Source organism: Lepidochelys kempii, chromosome 10 (genome assembly GCF_965140285.1).
Source record: "Lepidochelys kempii isolate rLepKem1 chromosome 10, rLepKem1.hap1, whole genome shotgun sequence".
In the NCBI taxonomy this organism is placed as follows: Eukaryota; Metazoa; Chordata; order Testudines; family Cheloniidae; genus Lepidochelys; species Lepidochelys kempii.
Genome location: NC_136389.1, coordinates 70,158,558 through 70,176,447, shown reverse-complemented (window position 1 = coordinate 70,176,447; position 17,890 = coordinate 70,158,558). Strand labels below are relative to the sequence as shown.

Sequence of the window (17,890 nt, the reverse complement as noted above, 5' to 3'; positions counted from 1 at the left end):
TTCTTCCCCAACATTTCTAGCTAGCCCAGACTCTGTTCCCTGGTCCGTGTGTGTGTTTGAGAGAGAGAGAGAGAGAGACACCCTGCTCTCATTTGGCTTGGATTTCAGAGCACTGATACTCTTATTATCTTGATATTTGCAGGAAATTGTAATTTGAGATAAGAAAATGTCAGCTGCATTTCTCTGACTCAAACAGCGCAAACAAAGTGCAGAAAAGTTCCTTCTTATAAAATATAAATGATTGCCTAGGCGCGTGAGCACAGGACAAGTTAGCAAGCCAGGGAATGTCTTTTTGCACACACACGTCTTTAGTGCACAAGATAAAACAAGCTGTGTAGCCATAACACTCGCAGCCTCCCTTCTTACCCCATTGAATGGAATATTTCCTAGCTCTTAGAAGCTGAAGCTCCCTTGTAATTATCCAAGGCAAACAGCACGTGTTATTAGTTTCAAATGGTTTCTCCCTCCCCAAGCCCCCGGAGCAGAATGGAGGTGTAATTGTGCTAAGGAGTTAGCAGGGGAGAACACAGCTTTTGGTCACATTCAAGTCAGAGGTCTTGAGCCAGGGAGCCAGTATGAAAGACTCTTATTTGCATACGCAGCATGTGTCTGTACAAAAAGAAAGATATCAGGGGCTTTCAAAATTCAATCGAGGTTGGAAGGAAAATAAGGGGAAGGGGGAGTAGAGTGAAAAAAATTGACAGTGAAAAGGGTTTTGCTAAGTAACACCCCGGCGAGATTAAATTGTCCAGAAAGTTTCTCCCTGTGAGTCTATGAATTGGGCGATGGGGTGAGGCGAAGGGGAGGGGCAGAGTCCATCCTTCCAAAGGGCATGAGTAGGAAATTGGCAAAGGAAAAAAAAACCTGATTAGGCAGGTAAGCCCTGCATTTTAGTTGTTGTTAGTTTGGGGTTTGTGCCCTGCAATGTTTCCAGCAATGCTGTTTCTGCAGGGGGCCTCATCAGTGGAGAAGGTGCTTTTTAAAAAAGAAAAAAAAGAAAAGAACCGCAAACCTTAGCAGAACATTCAGCTGATTTATAACAACAATAGAAAGTAACAGAAGAAGGTCCCTGGCTGTCTCCCACAGGCCCAGGCTAACACAGGGAGTGGAACAGTAATTGTGAATTTTTATGGGAAAACAAAGCTATTTTTCAACCCTCACCTACTGCCTGATCCAAAACCCACCGAAGTGAGTGGAAAAACCTGGCTGGCTTGGGATCAGGTCCCTATTGAGGTTTTGTGTTTCCCAGCGCTGGTTAGTAATGGTCCCAGGCCTGTACTGGAAATATACCACAGAGTTTTTCTGCGTGTTTTCTTGATACAGATAGACAAAGGTTCATGGCACTGAACAATGTGTAGGGACAGCGTATTTGCAATAGACCTCAGCTTTTCTAAAGCCCCCTGGCAGAGGTGGGTGTTGAAATCAGAGGAGTCTGTCCAATCTCCCCGCCCACACACACACATATTAGATGCACAAAGGTACACATTTCTCAGGATGGCAGATAGCAGCAGACGGCATTGCTGCTTTCAGGAGTTGGTTTCTATCCCCTACCAGTAAGTGCCTCCTCTATTTGCACAATAGAGGAGCCCCTCAGGCTGCAGCAGACTGAGACAGACTGCCAGGGTGGAGGGGCAAGGGAGCATGGAACATCAGTCCTGTGTTTGCTCCCGCCTGCTTCAACTGCAGGGGGAGCAGAGTGATGGTGGAGAGTGGAATCTTCAGGCTGGCCTGCCTAAATTCTTCCCAGCTGGCCACTAATGTGCAGACTTCTCTTCTTTTTCTTTTGATAGTGACCTCTTTAGTGAGTTATTCAGTTTCAGTGGAAATCCCCAGCTGCCCTGGGTGTGCAGCAAGCGTGGAATTTTAAACAGGTGGGAGAGTAAACGAGGCTGCTTTCTCTGCTTACTAAGAGCTTAATGAAACTAGATGGGAAATGGAGCACAATCCAAACTTAAATCAGTATGAAGTCATGTCCACACACAGATGCCCACTGGGAGGAGCAAGGAAGGGGATCAGGGACCACCAGCTGAACTGAGACCTAGGACCCCATCCATAGTCCTTTGCAGTCAGTGAAAAGACTCCCATTGATTTTAGTGGGCTCTGAATCAAGCCCCTATTTGGACTTGGAGTGAGAGACAGTGGGTCCAGTGCAGAATGAAGTAAGTAGGTTCTGTCCAGTGACTTCAAGGGGATTTGCATGTCAGATGGGTGTGAGTTACACTGCATTGCTTGCACCTGTTTTATGACCACTCTACTTCTGAGCAGAGCTAGGCCAGTACAGAAGACTTTCCACCAGTAGGAAGACCTTCAGGTTTTAATATAGAATGGATTCACCTAGAATTGGATGTATCCCTTTCCGCTTTGTTTTATGGGCCTGACCCAAAGCCCATTAAAGCAAAGAGGAGTCTTTCCATTGATGTCAATGAGCTTTGGTTCTCGTTCATAATGAATATTCTAGCAAAGATGTTTAGGAGCAGGGATGTTCCTGGAGAGAGTGATTTTCAAGTGAAGGTCCCTGGAAATCAGACTCTGGCTTCATAAATGTTGGGTATTCACATGATTCAAACAATTACACTCACTCATCCAATCAAGGAACAAAAATGTTCTCTAGATGTCCAATCAAACATTGAATTCTCTCAGGTAACTCACAAAAGAGACACATAGCAAGAATTATTCACAAAAATTAGTTTGTGGGCAATTCTGAATATTTTAGGAAATTGTGAGCTGGTGAAAAAATGAGCTGAAACTAGCTGAATGATGGTTCTTTGTTAATTATTGACGCAGCGTTGTTCCTAACCTGGGTTGACTACCACCGGTTACATCACCAGTGGATGTGGCCTAGCAAGAGAAATTGGCAAAGGAAAGGAACTGGATCTGCATGCAGTCCCAGTAGGTAGGGGCTTGCCAGTGGCAGAAACTAACAACAACCAGGAGAAAACAAGGGGAAAGAAGTACTGAGACGAATAAGAAAGAACAGGAAAAATAGCTCAGATTAGCTGTTTCCTGACCATAATGGCTTTTGATCCAGCCTAAATCGTTCTATATCGCTTTACAGAAGGGCCTGCCAAAGACAAGGGCTTTGAGACCCTGGAAAGTGAACATGAGGATTAAAACAACAGAGGGTGGTTCTTTAGAGGCTCTGACATGCAGAGTAATCCCATGCCCCAAAGCCTTAGGAGGTAGGACATACAGTGACCCCTCCCACTGACTGGCCACATGCAGGACCTCTGAGCTCAGAACTCCTCAGCCCCTCACCGAGAGGGGTGGGGAGATTTCCCAGGAAAGTATTACCAGTGAGAAAGAGACAGCCATAGGGAGTGAGGGGATGCCAGCATTTCAGCAGCACAGGGGCCTTGTCGCTCGCCCTACAGTCTATAAAGCAAAAGGCTTGAAGCAGCAGAACTGGGCTGAAAGTGTAACCTCTGGCCATGGCAAACATTACTGGGGAGTGGGTGTCAAAGGTGTTCCTTGGCACGGGGGAGTGTGCGTTGGCATTGGCTCCATCCATGGCTGAGAGGCTCCCGGAATTACTGCCTTGCGGGTGTGATTGTTTTATTGGCCTGGGACCTAATGTTTGGGGCTGGTGTTTGCTTTGTTGTAGATTCCTGTGACCGGCGAATGGCAAGCGGCTGGACGCCTTTGGGTTCTTCGTCAAACTTCACCACAGATGAAAACCGCCGGGGACTTTTCGCGTCACATACAACTAACTACCCATCGACCCGTGTCCCGGCCAGCTGTTCGCAACTGGCCCAGCGAAGAGGCTGCTTTGGCCGCTGGACCTCGAGGGCTTTCAGGGTTGCAGCTGAAGAGGGTGAGGTGTGTGGAGCAGGCGGAAACTTTGATTTGCTGTACCGTGTACAATGAATGCATCACTGGTGAATATTTTGTGGTCACCTTTGCTGCTCTGTGACCCCCAGATATCGCAGACCTCTTCGCTCTCCTGTTCAAACTGCCTTGCCTATCCAGGGAGAGCCCGGGAAGCAAATGCCTGGACTGGGGAAAAGACCAGATCTCTTGCATGTCTGACTGTAGGCGTGTGAAGTCCTGAGAAAGCACCCCTGGACTCAGTGTGGAAAAGTTTGGGCTGATTGATTTTGCTTTGTTGCACTGAGAACGGCACTGCATTGTTAGTGAATGCCCGAGACAACTGTACCTCCTCTGTGTTTTTGAAACCTTGACAGATTCCCTGTCATTACAGAATAAACTGGACATGTAGGGCTGTATTTTCACTGTGGCCTGGGGGACGCGTGCCCCTCCCCAGCTTATTTTATCCCTCTTTTTGTTTGTTTTTGAATAGATACTGATTCTTCAACGCAGACTTATTCTTACGGTGCAAACATGCCCAACTGTGGCTGTACAGATCCCTTGGATGTGTTTCAGATGTCTTTATTCTTGTAAAAGACACATCCGCTCCCTCCCTCACTTGTTTAAACAAAGATGGTTAAAATAAACAATTCACTTGTTAAGATGATTCGTGTGTTTTCATCCAGTCTAGCAACGGGAAGAATATAACTTGGGTTCCCCCCCAAAAAATAAATCCAGCCACAGAAGCGCAGTGAATGCACTATCCGACTCCAAGCCCTCCCCCCAACCCCCACACGATCCCACACACAAAAGTAACCCCGTCCCCAAGAACGAACGAATTCCTGGCTGCTAAATGATCAGTGTTTGGTCTGGACCCCTTTTAGATGGCTGGGAAACAGCTGTTAAACCCAGTGCAAACAGTCCCCAGGAAAGACTATAATGAATATGTCTTTAAAATGATTTGAAGCCCTTCTGCCTACAGAGGCGGGTTTCCCCAGTGGTGCCGATTCCAGGCACGTTCTCTCCGCCCTGCCCGGGGTGACAGATTTCCCAGATGAAACCCCAAAACCAAAACGTCGGGCCCACACCCGCGTTGCCTCCAGCCAGCACACGCAGAAGGGGCGCAGAGCCCAGCAAGGCCAAGTTCAAGGCTGGGTTGGGGGCGGGGGTCGAAGACAGGCTAATCTGCGTTGTGCTGGGGCCTGGCGGAGGAGCCGAGCCTGCAAAACACTCCTGGGATTATTCTGCACGATCCCAGCAGCCCCTCAACTGTGTTTCCCGAACAGCACGTGGAAGAGGAACTGGGGGGGGGGGGAGGGAGATGACCCGCATCCAGGGGGCTTCTTATCCCTCCCCCTTTCAGGAGGAAGGTGATTTCTAGCTAACACGGTTTCTCTGTATTTTTAACCCCCCGTTGGTCACTCCTGGCCTTCTCCCGGCGGGGGGCGGGGGGTGCCCTGCAGCCACGCACGCTTGTGAGCCGGGGTGGGTCCTGAGCCTGGCTTCTGAAGCGAAAGACCAAGCCAAATACGGAGGAGGATGAAGCCTGCCTGCAGGGAGGAGGGTCGGGCGTGCTACCCGCCCCCCCCACCCCTGCCTTCAGTGGCCCTAGAGGCCGGGGAGAGCGGCCCTCAAGTGCACTTGGGGATCTAGGAATCGCCAGACCCGAATTGAGCCCTTTGGCGGCAGCGCTGCCCCTTGGAAAGCCGGATTGTGCAGGGCCTGCGCCACCCCTGAAGGCCTCCACGCTGGGGTGCAGAGCCTCACCAGGGGTCCTTGGCACTGGGCCTGGCATGGCGGGGGAGGGGGTATGGGGGTAGCGGTCAGAGGCCGCTCAGGGAGGCGATGAAGATGTGGCCACATGGGAGTTGACCCAAGGGGGCCCTAAGGGCGGGAGTCCCCCCGCCTTGGTACCTGGCACATGGCTCCATTTGCCTTGCTTTTTACCGAGCCTTTCCCCAGGTCTGCCGGGGCTCCCCAGCGCAGTCACCTGGTCGGTTTGTCCGGGACTCAACTGGGGTGAACGAGGGCGGGCAGAACCGAGCATCTCACCTGGGCAGCTCCCCGGGCTGCGCGAACAGGGCGCTCAGCAGAGACCAAGCCCTGCAGTCTTTGCTCGGGCAAACCGGCCAGGGCACCGCTCTGGCGTCCCCCTACTCTTGGGCAGTGGCAATGCATGGGGGGGGAAGGAATGCCCCCCCCCCAGTGCCTTTAACATCAGCGCCCGCTGCCAACTCACGCTGGGGCCCGCTTCTCTGGGGAGGGCTGTGCGGGGGCCTGATAAACACGGCAGGTCTCAGTTCCCTGCTACAGGCCTGCTGGTCCGGCTAGGGCAGGCCGTGGTTAACACCCCCATTCCGGGCCTGGCTGCAGGATCCGGCCCCAGAGGTGTTTCATCCCCGCGATAAGACCACCAGAAACACGCCGTGTCCCCAGCAGGAGACGGGCGCGGGGTGCCTAGGGGACAGGGAGAGTCAGGGCCAGCCCTGGCGAATGTTCTCCCCTCTTTCAGTCCCGCAGGGCCGGCTCACGGGGGCTTGGGGAATCTGGCCCGCGTCTGGCTGTATTGCTGAGCGGATATTTCGGAGGCTGAGCCGAAGGCTCGCCCAGGGCCAGGGCGGGTGGAGCCCGCCTGAGGTTCCCACGTGGAGTTTAGGCTTCGGGGGCGTCAAGAGAGGGGGAGGGATAGCTCAGTGCTAAACCCAGGGTTGTGAGTTCAATCCTTGAGGGGGCCATTTAGGGGCTCTGGGGCAGAAATTGGGGATTGGTCCTGCTTTGAGCAGGGGGTTGGATTAGATGACCTCGTGAGGTCCCTTCCTTCCAACCCTGATATCCTATGATCTATGAACCCCTGACACTCAGACAGCCCCGCGCCTCCCATCACACGCATCACCCAGCTGCCAAACAAACCCCGCCGCGGTTGGACGTGTTTCCTGCTCGGTGGCTTGTTTCCTCTGAAGGATCCTAACGAGGCCCATGGCAGGGATTCAAGCCCCTTCCACTATTTATAGCCCAAACGGAACAACCCCCCGCTAGCCCCATTGTGCGGCTCCTCGCGAAGGGCCGTTTGCAGCCGGCTCCAGACATCCCTTTTCTCCGGGGAAAGAAAGAGGATACGCAACACTCCGCGGTGACCTGCTCCGGCTCCCCAGATAAAGTTGGCCGGGCTCTGTTGAGACCGGCGCGACGGGCCCAGGGAAAAACACGCGGCGCGGCCCATACAGGGCCCGCACAAAGGGGGGTTTTATTCAAATTTGTTTAGAGTTTCGCGGATTTGCATGAAAAATGTGTGAGAAAAGCCGGCTCCAATGACCTCATCCGCAGCTGCCATTAACGTTCAATTAGGGGCTGAATAGCGGCAATGGGTGAGCAGACTGGGACGTGAAGAGAATCCAGCCTGGGACCCAGCCTGTGAGAACCAGAGGCCAGCTCAGCCCCGGCAGCTTTTTACAGCTCCCCCCCCCCCACAAGAACCAAGTCTCGCCTGGCCTTAGCCCCCCAGAGGCCAGGCATATGCCTGGCTGTCTTAGCAAACCTATGGGCTAAAATTCTGTGTCCTGTGACACCTCCAAACAATCGCTTCTGCCCAGGTTCAGAAGCCAGCACCCCAAGGCTGGGTGTGAGCCTGAGAGGGGGCCAGAGTGCCCCCACTCCCCGGGAGAGGCGCCTTGGAGAGAGGCAATGGGTCTAGCTGCGCTGGAGGGCTCGGCCCTGCTGAGTTCACCCCACTTTTCACAGCAGCCAGTAGATGAATCAGGTGGAGATGGGAGGGGTGGGGAGAGAAGAGTGTGGAAATCGTCCCGGGTGGTGGTGGAGGTCTCTCCCCCCCCCAGCCCCCCAGTAGAACCTGCTGTGGGAGAAGGGTCCGTGTTCCCCACACCCTGACTTTGGGGTGAGTGTCTCTCAATGCTTTAGCCTTACACGCTGCCACGGGGCTGTGACCCAGCATGACCCTCGCCCCCGACCTCCAGCACAGGCAGACAGAGCACCCCCAGGTGCCCTGATCCCAGCCAGGTTCTCAGGCTCAGAGCGCTTCCCCGGCTTCTCAGACAAAGTCCCAAGTTCAAGTCCGCGCTGACGGGCTTTGCCATGGGATTCTCAGCTCCTTTCCATCCCCGCCTTTTGTTCGCCTCTGACAATTGCTCTTTATTCCCCCCCTCGCCCCCGCCCGCCCTCCCGCCCTTCTGTACTTGGCACCGTTTAGCAGCCTGACTGCAAACTTAACAACCCTGGTTCTTGGTAAAAGCACTCAAATTACCCTTCTTTCTACATATATACATTTCCCGGGGAGTGCGCGTCTCCCTGCTACAAGGGCTCAGGGGTGTCATGCCAGTCCCCTAGTGCATGACCCAGAGTCCCTTTACACGGGAACTCAGGGGCTTGCTCTCAAAGTTAAGCTTCCAAAGCCCCTAGAGACAACTTGCTGCTAAAGTCTGTAAGACACTGTGCTAGCAGGAGGAGAGAATAAGCCTGAAAGATTCAGCAGCTCTTCTCTCTGGGGCTTCCCAAAGCCAAGGCAGACGCGGGACTGCGCTCAGGTAAGAAGAACTTTGCATTTACTTGTCGTGTTTTTTTCTTTTTCTTTTTCTTTTTTTCTTTGATGCCACACTTTCTGAGCTGCAGACTGGCTTAGCGATGACAGGTTTGCACTTTACGGTCTCAGGCCTATTTCTGGGGGTTCCCCTCCCCCCTTAAGCGGCAGGCAATACACCCGTTTTGCATAAATCAAAAGTCACTGGCGGTTGCTATTTGGTTAAGTGTCACACTTTGACCCGGGACCAACTCACGGAGCCGGGGCTCGCGAGCTGATGCTCTAATAATGAAGTGTCTTGGTGACACAATGGCCGCGTCTACAAAAAAAGTTCTCACCCCTTGGGTTCAGCCAGTCGCCTTACAAGGGGCTGGTGTCACCGCGCCACTCCTGACGGGTCCGGGTCAGCTAGCCACTTCCTCTGGCTGCTTCCAGGGGAAGGGGGAGCGGGACAGGGGAGCAGGCGGGACACAAGTTAGGGCGCACGAAGCCTCTGGCTGCAAACTGTAGCCGGGTGGTTGCAATTCGGAGCGCTCGGTAGTAAGTACACGTGGCGATCCCAGGTTCCCAGGGCGCTTGGTGCTCTCCGGCTCTCCGCCCTCCCCCTGCTACTTAAAGCTGGGAGCTCAAACAGAGACTTGCGGCTACTTCTGCCTCCCCTTCAGAAGCCCCCCTGGTTAGGAGGTGACCACCCCCTGCAGCAGTCACAGCGGTCAGGACTGTCCCGGGGACAGATACGCGCAGCCAGTGAGGGGAGAGAGAGAACTGAGCTCCTTAAAGCAAAGACCGGTGCCCGCTGCAAGGCGGCGGGGTTACCCGGGGGAGGCGGGGGGGGCAGCGCAGCCTTAGCCTTGGTACAAGCCCCACTGGGCGTGTTAGCGAGTGGCGTTCTCTAAAACCCCTTTGCTGAGCCACCCGAGCCGGGGAGAGATGCAGGGATAAGGCGATCTGCGGAGGTTCCGCGCGCCCTCCTCCGCCTCCACCGCAAACAAGCGGGTGGCTTTGCAGACCCTTGTCAAAGTCGGGAGCGGAATAAACGGGCTTCAGTTTCAACCGCAGCCGCGCAGGGGGCCTCCAGACCGACCAGAGAACCGAACCGTGACACACATCGGGGGGCAGGACCCCGGAGCGCACTAGAGGTCAAAGCGCACTTGCCTTTTCTGTGCAAGCAGCGCCTCTGCAGCCAGAAGCTGCTTGTTTGGGTTAAATGTTTGCACATGGTTGTTTGGAGGGCTAGACAGTCCTGGCGAGTGGTGGTAGATCGTTGTCGGTGCGTGACACCGCGGCGCACACACCGTAGACGGTTTGCTTATTGCTCTAGAGCGGAGACGTCCTTTTCATGCAATGGTTGCCCACAAGACAGCAGCAGCATGTCAGAAGCAGACCAACCCCAGGCCGAATATTGGAAGCTAAAGGCAGGGCCGCTCCTGTGGCTCTTTAGCCCCCTGTCTGTGCGGCAGCCCCCTTCCCCTGTCCCACGGAAGTCAGATGGCTGCTCCCGGACAGAGGAGACAGTTCAGGGCTGTGAGATTCCTGCTGACACCCGCATGGGACAGAAGCTCTGACCGCCGGGAGTCCAGCTGGGTCCAGCGCAGTAAGGGGTGCGCAGTAGTCATGTGACTGTCACCTGCAAACACTGGGGAGCAGAGGGCCCCCCCCCGATCAGCCCAATGTTTTGCCCTCCCCTCCTCTGGAGTCCCCCCACCCCTTCCTGCTGACAAGAAGAAACGCCAGGGCCCTGCTCGTTCTGTATTGGTGCCTGGTGGCGATGCCCGTGAGATCAGCCGGGCTGCTGAGAGCTGGGAAGTAAACCTGGACCTTGCCGTGGCGTTGCTGAAAACGCCCTGCAAAAGCTGGCTTCGGCTTGCGGCTGCTGCGGCTGGCGGGCACAGCACAGCAGGGTTAATGTAAAGAGCGCCCTGCATAAGCTCGGGCCATAGCACTGGGGAGGGAAACGCCTATACACGTACACACAAACATATACCCACAGACACACCAGAGACATCTACCCAGGCAAATACACACTCGCAGCTACACTTACATAGACACAGACGCGGACACCAACACGCTGACATCGAGCTAGAGATGACATTTCGCTACTCCAGTCTATCAGGGTACACCGGACTAACAGCCGCCCCGCTGTCCAGAGACCCTTGAACACTCACCAAGAGCTTCTCTCTCTTGAGATGAGACTATTTGCTACTAGAATGGACTTTGGGGCGGGGGGGGGGTCCATGGAATAGGGAGAAAGAACAGGTGCATTTGCAAACCCACTAATTCTCATGCTAAATAGCAAACAGGCAAGATGGGGTTCTGGTGGGTGGCTAAAGCTACTAGAAACCCTGCAGGAACGGAACCGCAGCCTTCTGCAATGCTACCCCCGGTTACCTCCATCGAACCTTACACTTCGGCTCTGCGGCTCTAGTTTCTTTCTAGCTCCTTTCCTTCCTGTCATGTATTTGTTTTGAAAATCCCAATGAGCACCTTCAACACAAAAACAACCTAAGGTGGGCTTTATGAGAGGTGGCATTTGATTGGCTGGCACGGATGATGTCTGGTGAGCACTAAAACAACCTGATCAGTAAAAATCCTACAGACCGATCAATACAGCTGGATTTTCCCCCCATTCGCCTCCCTAATATTCTAGGAGCTTAAAAAAAAAGAGAGAGACGCTTCAGGAAAGGACCAGGACATTGTATCGTCCTGGCTCATAGCCCGAGCCATCAAAATGGAGAAAAGGAAAGGAAGTCACAAAAACACTGTAAATAAAGATAAACCGGTAAATAGGAGCAGCTGTTAAAAATAAAGCAAAAAGAACTGCGTGGGGCCGAGGAAGAGGAGCCAGATCATGAGGAAGCTGCAGGACTTGAATTACTGGCTTCCAGAGAATTACAGACTGCAAAATAACCCCAGACTGGGAATAAAAATCAATTGTAATCTGTTTTAAAAGTGGTCTGTTTCCTTAAACACCGAACCTAAAAAATTAAAGTTGGGGTAATTTGTATCCATTTGCTAAGAGCAAACCCCACAATGGAAGAAAAGTGGAGCTGTTCGCCCTTCTGGGGGCCATGGAGAAATACCCACACCTAGAGTAGGAGGTTACAGCCACATTTCCGGGGGCGATCAAGCTTTACAGTACCCTAGTCACTCATCTGGGGTGTATCGATGACCTCTGGATGGCAGTATGTTGTTAAAACAAGTATAACACGAGTTCTGGGCGATTTAAACAGATATCCGCATATTTCCGTGGCATTGTGTGTGCAATATAGTGACCTTTTTAGGTGGACTATTTCAGGAGAGGCATTATACTGGAGTACACTCACATTTCTGCGGAATTATGTTGTACGATGTCCCCACATTTCTGGGATATTATTATGGACAGTATTCCCACCTTTGCAGTGGGAATTCATCTGCACAGTCCATTCATATTTCAGGAATTCTATTGTACAATGTTCCCACATTTCTGGGGGGCGGGGGAAGGTACACGGGTTGTAGTCCCATATTTCTGGAGTGGAGTAGTCTGTGCCAACTAGCCACAATTCTCGGGATTTCTAAATGCACGATTCGCACATTTCTAGGTGTATGGGTTATTCTGTAGAGTGTGCCCACATTTCTAGAAGGATCGGTCTGTAGAGATTGGACAGCCAGCCCTGCAGTTCTGGACAGAGGTTTCAGGTACCCTATTCACACACTTCAGAGAGGGAAATGGGGGGAGGGGTTGATGGGTAGAATACATCCCCATTTCTGGGGGTGGGGTTGTATACTTATACCAACGCTTCGGGGGGAGTGTTATATATGACGGACTCGGCACACATCTGCTGTAAGCGAAGGGCTTGGCATGTGTTGTCTATGCATGTTCCTCTTTAGCGGTGACTGTTTTTTTAAAAATGTTCCCGAAGCGATGAATGAGTGGGGCGCGCGTAGGTCAGCATGGCACCCGTCCTCTAGCGCCCAGAGCCTGGGATATTAATTACAGCCTGTTCCAATTACAGTGGGGGGCTGGACTGTCGGCCACCGCACCAGAATTCCTCCCTCTCCCCCAGCTCTACCGGAAAAGTCCTTTCCCGTCTTCGTGCCATAGGGACGGGTCACTTGAAATGGAGAGACAGGAATTCAGTGTAATGTCTCAACCCAATCGATTAAACGAGGTGCCATTTACAGCTCCGGTGCGTTTATTAGCCCTCTCCCTAGATAGATGGATCCATTCCTCTGTATTCCCAGAGGCATGGCTGTTGTGGTCTATACATTTCAAACGCAGTCGTCTTTTGTTGCACTCTGAGCTGTGACTAAGGATTGAAATCTCAGCAGAAGGGCACTGTAGTGTTGGCGCTTCCTAAACATAGCAAAGAGCATCTCCCCCCCCCCCCCTTCTGTCTTTATAAAACCCTCATCCTGAAAAACAACAAGCGATGGCATTCCTGGGATCTTTACTTCCTCCTGACACCCTCTTAAGTATTGAATGATCAAAGTGATGGGGCTATTTTCGAAGGGTTTCCTTCTAAAAGTTCAGCATCTATTTTGCTCTTTAAAAACAAACAAATCCCCGGTAGAAGCGTCCCCAAACTTCTGACCTCTTTATTCAGGGATGTTAAGGACAGGCCTGTAATTTACTTATGCGATCGCAGGTCTTTTCCATGGTGACCACCGCAGGAGAAAGGAATTAGGAGTTTCTAAGGTTTATTTATTTTCCTGGCACGCCTGCATTTAAAACAGTCGTCAAAATACAGAGAATCTAGACGCCAAACACTTGAAACAAACGGTTTCGAAAATAAAGGAATGCGCCACTTTGAGACCACCACGATGGAAAAGGAGAAAAGACTGAACTTCATCCAACTCAGGGAAACACTGGTCACGAATTCCTCCGTTCTCAGCGCTCCCCCATCTGCCCCATGCCCAAGGTGGGGTGAGGGTGGGAGAGACTCCAGTAGCAACTACAAATCAGCCTGAACTCCCTTCTCTGGCAGGGATTCGTGGGGGGGGGACGGGACGGAGAGAAGCCCTGATTGGCTGCTTTCATACAAAATCCTGTGCTGGGTTTTCGTGGGAGGGAGCTGCACCTTGTAGACAACCAGCTCCTTCCAGTCAGATCAGGGATTTCTCTTAGCAGACGAAGGCCGAGGCTCGGCGATGGGATGCTCCCTTCCCGTGGGGACGTGCACACGCCTCCCCTCTCCTTCAGCTGTGCGATGCCCCCCAATCGCATCCTGTCCAGGGGCGAGCAGAGCCCTTTCCCCTCCCAGGCAGCCATTTTGTAGCAGGTGCCTGCTGCTATGCCAGGCACAGGGCTGCTCAGGAGGGGCTGCCGAATCAGAACACGCGCAAGGCAGCTCTGTCGTCCGTCCCCCCACCTCCATCCAGCTGTTCGAGCCTTGCCTCCTTCCCAGTCGCTTACAGTGGGGGGCTCCTTTCGGTGGGAAATATATTACCTCGCCCGCTTCCCTCTCCCATTGACAGAGATAAACATGCAAATGAGGCGATTTGCATGCTATTAACATACAGGCAGATGGGGGGAGGGGGTTGCCTGGGTGCGCAGTGCAGCATGTGTTAATGCAAAACACAAACACCAGCCATTGCTAAAGGAGATTGCAAGCGGCGCCTACAAGTTCCTGCATCGCTTTCCTATTTTCCTATGTATTTAGATCCATATTTCTTGTAAAAAAATCCCTTCCTTTCAAAGCTTAGTTGGAGGCAAACGTGACTGACATGACATTACCGCGAGACCCTAGTACTCAGGTCCTGCACCCTGCAGACAAGGCCAGAACCCAGTGCTGGGAAACTCCAGGCTGGGGAAACTGGTTCAAATCCTTCTCCATCCATCCGTCCATCCACACACGCAGGCACAAATGGATCTGCAGAGGATTAAATCCTCCCTAACGAGCATGTAGGTAGCACCCCTTAGACAGCCAACCACGCCTCTACACACCCCAAAGCCACCCAGTTCACCAGCACCCTGCGATCTGCGCCTTCCTAACGACCCTTTAGCGAGGCACTGGCTTTTAAAGCCATTGTTTGCCAGAAACTGGGAGTGGATGTCAGGGGATGGATCACTGGATGATTTTCCTGTTCTGTTCATTCCCTCCGGGGCACCTGGCCTTGGCCACTGTCGGAAGACAGGCCACTGGGCTAGACGGACCTTTGGTCTGACTCAGGATGGCCGTTCTTAAAGAGTGTCACACTGTTTTTCAGGCCAGGCTTCCCTTTACTTGCCACTGGCTGCAGGGTAGCTGTAGCTTTTCCCAGCCAGGGCACTCAGAGGGACCTTGCTTCACTCCGTAAACACAACGAGGGGTTTCCTTTCATTCTCACCCTTATTTGTGTTATTGATTGAAGTGCTGCATCTTTCAGTAATAAGCCGTAATGTGCATTAATTGCACAATTAAAGATTTAGCTTGATAGGCCATTTAAACACCCTGGCTCCGATGTCAATCACGGGAAGAAAGCTTCTAATTGACACGACTCCTTCCCGGGGAATTATTGGAGAGAAGCGTTCATTCACCACGATTTGTAATCTCGCTTGTCCTACCATAACCCCCCTAGTTCAGGCTCTTCTGGAGGTGACAATAACCGCATGCAGGGAGTTCAAAGGGATTAAAACGTGGGAAAGCAGCCGTGGGGAACAGGAAGCCGAGAAGCCCTGCTAAGATGATAGGGAGAGAGCACGGGTGAAGGTTTAAAAGTCATCTTCTGGTTCAGAGGCAGGACTACTAATTGATTAAACCCCCTTATTAGCAGAACACTGGGCACTGTTCAGTCCACGTCACCCTGCAGGAAGGATGCACGCGCGGCTCCATTGCACACACAACTGGAGCACACGTTCGGTACACAAGCACACTCAGGTGTTGTACACTAAGCGCCCTCAACCCCAGGTCACACACTCACCTCGCAACTAGGGCGCCGACACGCAAGCGCGCCGCCCTCGCAGCACAAACGCTGGACCCACAAAATGACGCGTGCACACGCGACCTATAGGTGTGCGGCGCACACGAACCCACAAGTACGCGGGGAGCTAGAGCAGAAAATACAATTTGTGCCTGGAAGGGGAAGGTCCCCCTGCCTCAGGTGCTTAGAGCACGAGCTCCTGTCTTCCAACGCCTCCCGTGCAGTGGGTTGGGGGTGGAGGATCCCCCTCAAATGCAGTCAGATATTGTGGCTTACATGGGGGACCCCTACACATACATATAAAGAACGCAACACGGGGAAGGGAGAGGCAAAAGAAAGTTCCTTAAAGGGTCCGGCGGCAAAAGCCCACTGGAAATCTCACCCCACTGGAAATCTACCCAAACGCCCATAGGCCCTCTTTTTTCTCCCCACCGTTTTCTCCAATCCCAGTTCTCCTCGAAAATGGAGAAAAGGGTCTTTAACTCCCTTGCCCACTCGGGGCTTTCTCCGCCACATTGTGAATAGGTGCCGATTGGGCGTGGGGCGTTTCGAATTTCTTCCTAATGAACAGGAACCGCTTTTCTGGGCTAAGACCTCCAGTTAAGGGGAAGTGGCCCCTAAGGAAGAACAAAGCGCTGATGCCTCTGTGTGTTCCCAGCCCTAACCTTCCATCAACACTCTCCCTTCTACACGGCTGCATTCTTTGTGCTCCCTCTCGGCTGCACCGGCTCAGGCTTAAGTACCTTTGCAGGCAGAGGACACAGGCTATTTTAACAGCAATCGCCGAAGTACCTGCTCATGAATAAACACCAGCCTCCATTTAGACGGTACTTAGCGCCCATTGTGCTGGGAAACTGGCCCTTTTCTTATAGATTCATAGATTCATAGATTCATAGATATTTAGGTCAGAAGGGACCATTATGATCATCTAGTCTGACCTCCTGCACAATGCAGGCCACAGAATTTCACCCACCACTCCTAAAAAAGACCTCACACCTATATCTGTGCTATTGAAGTCCTCAAATTGTAGTTTGAAGACCTCAAGGAGCAGAGAATCCTCCAGCAAGTGACCCGTGCCCCATGCTACAGAGGAAGGCGAAAAACCTCCAGGGCCTTCCAATCTGCCCTGGAGGAAAATTCCTTCCCGACCCCAAATATGGCGATCAGCTAAACCCTGAGCATATGGGCAAGATTCATCAGCCAGATACTACAGAAAATTCTTTCCCGGGTAACTTGGATCTTACCCCATCTAAAAACCCATCACAGGCCATTGGGCCTATTTACCATGAATATTTAATTACCAAAACCATGTTATCCCATCATACCATCTCCTCCATAAACTTATCGAGTTTAATCTTAAAGCAAGATAGATCTTTTGCCCCCACTACTTCCCTCGGAAGGCTATTCCAAAACTTCACTCCTCTGATGGTTAGAAACCTTCGTCTAATTTCTAATCTAAATTTCCTAGTGGCCAGTTTATATCCATTTGTTCTTGTGTCCACATTGGTATTGAGTTTAAATAATTCCTCTCCCTCTCTGGTATTTATCCCTCTGATATATTTATAGAGAGCAATCATATCTCCCCTCAACCTTCTTTTAGTTAGGCTAAACAAGCCAAGCTCCCTGAGTCTCCTTTCATAAGACAAGTTTTCCATTCCTCGGATCATCCTAGTAGCCCTTCTCTGTACCTGTTCCAGTTTGAATTCATCCTTCTTAAACATGGGAGACCAGAACTGCACACAGTATTCCAGGTGAGGTCTCACCAGTGCCTTATATAACGGTACTAAAACCTCCTTATCCCTACTGGAAATACCTCTCCTGATGCATCCCAAGACGACATTAGCTTTTTTCACAGCCATATCACATTGGCAGCTCATAGTCAACCTATGATCAACCAATACTCCAAGGTCCTTTTCCTCCTCCGTTACTTCTAGTTGATGCGTCCCTAGCTTATAACTAAAATTCTTGTTATTAATCCCTAAATGCATGACCTTACACTTCTCACTATTAAATTTCATCCTATTCCTATTACTCCAGTTTACAAGGTCATCCAGATCCTCCTGTAGGGTATCCCTGTCCTTCTCTAAATTAGCAATACCTCCCAGCTTTGTATCATCTGCAAACTTTATTAGCACACTCCCACTTTTTGTGCCCAGGTCAGTAATAAAAAGATTAAATAAGATTGGTCCCAAAACTGATCCTTGAGGAACTCCACTGGTAACCTCCCTCCAACTTGACAGTTCACCTTTCAGTAGGACCCGTTGTAGTCTCCCCTTTAACCAATTCCCTATCCACCTTTCAATTTTCCTATTGATGCCCATCTTATCCAATTTAACTAATAATTCCCCATGTGGCACAGTATCAAACGCCTTACTAAAATCTAAATAAATTAGATCCACTGCGTTTCCTTTATCTAAAAAATCTGTTACTCTCTCAAAGAAGGAAATCAGGTTGGTTTGGCACGATCTACCTTTTGTAAAACCATGTTGTATTTTGTCCCATTTACCATTGACTTCAATGTCCTTAACTACCTTCTCCTTCAAAATTTTTTCCAAGACCTTGCATACTACAGATGTCAAACTAACAGGCCTATAATTACTTGGATCACTTTTTTTCCCTTTCTTAAAAATAGGAACTATGTTAGCAATTCTCCAATCATATGGTACAACCCCTGAA

At 51.5% G+C, this 17,890-nt stretch overlaps 2 long non-coding RNA genes across 2 annotated transcripts in view; both read left to right on the top strand.

Annotated features, from left to right (window-relative positions):
- The window catches only part of LOC140895033 (uncharacterized), a 67,124-nt gene extending 62,655 nt beyond the window's left edge, over positions 1 to 4,469 (top strand). Inside the window, exon 5 of the long non-coding RNA XR_012154046.2 lies at positions 3,602 to 4,469. This is a non-coding gene — a long non-coding RNA (uncharacterized LOC140895033). The remainder of the gene's footprint in view (positions 1 to 3,601) is intronic.
- A 3,625-nt stretch (positions 4,470 to 8,094) lies between these two features.
- The window catches only part of LOC140895032 (uncharacterized), a 74,903-nt gene continuing 65,107 nt past the window's right edge, over positions 8,095 to 17,890 (top strand). Inside the window, exon 1 of the long non-coding RNA XR_012154045.2 lies at positions 8,095 to 8,342. This is a non-coding gene — a long non-coding RNA (uncharacterized LOC140895032). The remainder of the gene's footprint in view (positions 8,343 to 17,890) is intronic.